We start from the raw sequence: 837 nt of genomic DNA on the forward strand, positions 1-837 counted from the left end.
TGGGAGACCGCCTGGGAATACCGGGTGCTGTAGGCTTTTGCCGCTCTCCAGCCAGGGTGCACCCAGACGCCCCCCGGCCCTGCTTGCTCGCTTCCGCTGTCTCGGGTGTTCCGGGCAGGCGCCCGAGCCCAAGGGCGTCTCCAACGGCCGCGCGCTCCGCGTCCTCGCCTGACCTCACCTGCTCTCCTGCAGCCAGCCCTGGACTGTTTCCTCTCTCCGTTCCGAGCCCTTCGCTTCCTGGACTCCGCGGGGCCGAGCTCGAAGGACCGCGGTCACTGACCCACGCAGGGAGTGCGCTCGCATTCCCGGGACGCGGAACCGGCCACCCCCACCTGTCCTGCCGCGCTCCGCGCAGCCCCGCACAGCCAGAGGCCTCAAGTGTCGGCCGGCTACTTCTCCCCGCCCTTCTCACCCGGCAGCCAGGTGCCCTCGGACCAGGCGCAAGGCCGCCCCGCACAGCCGGTACAGGAAGCGGGACCGACCAGCCGCGTCAGAGCGGCCAAGACTGGGGAGAAGGGCTGCCCGGGGCCTGGGCAATCGCAGGATGCGAGAGCGCCCACCCAGACCTCGGCACTGCCGCGAACCGGCCAAGGCCCGCGGTGCCTTAGCGCGGCTGACACTTGCTCGCCTCCGCCTCGCCGGCGGAACCCCCCAACTCCTCTCCAGTAGGTGCGCTGCAGGCTCGGGCGTCTCCCGCGACCCGGAGGCCAGGCTCGAGCTCTTGGGGCGGCAGGCGACATCTTTTCTCGTCTACGGCCACACCACCCTGAAAGCGCCCGATCTCGTCTGATCTCGGAAGCTAAGCAGGGTCGGGCCTGGTCAGTACTTGGATGGGAG

This window comes from Pteropus vampyrus, unplaced genomic scaffold (assembly GCF_000151845.1).
Source record: "Pteropus vampyrus isolate Shadow unplaced genomic scaffold, Pvam_2.0 Scaffold291, whole genome shotgun sequence".
Taxonomy (NCBI): Eukaryota; Metazoa; Chordata; class Mammalia; order Chiroptera; family Pteropodidae; genus Pteropus; species Pteropus vampyrus.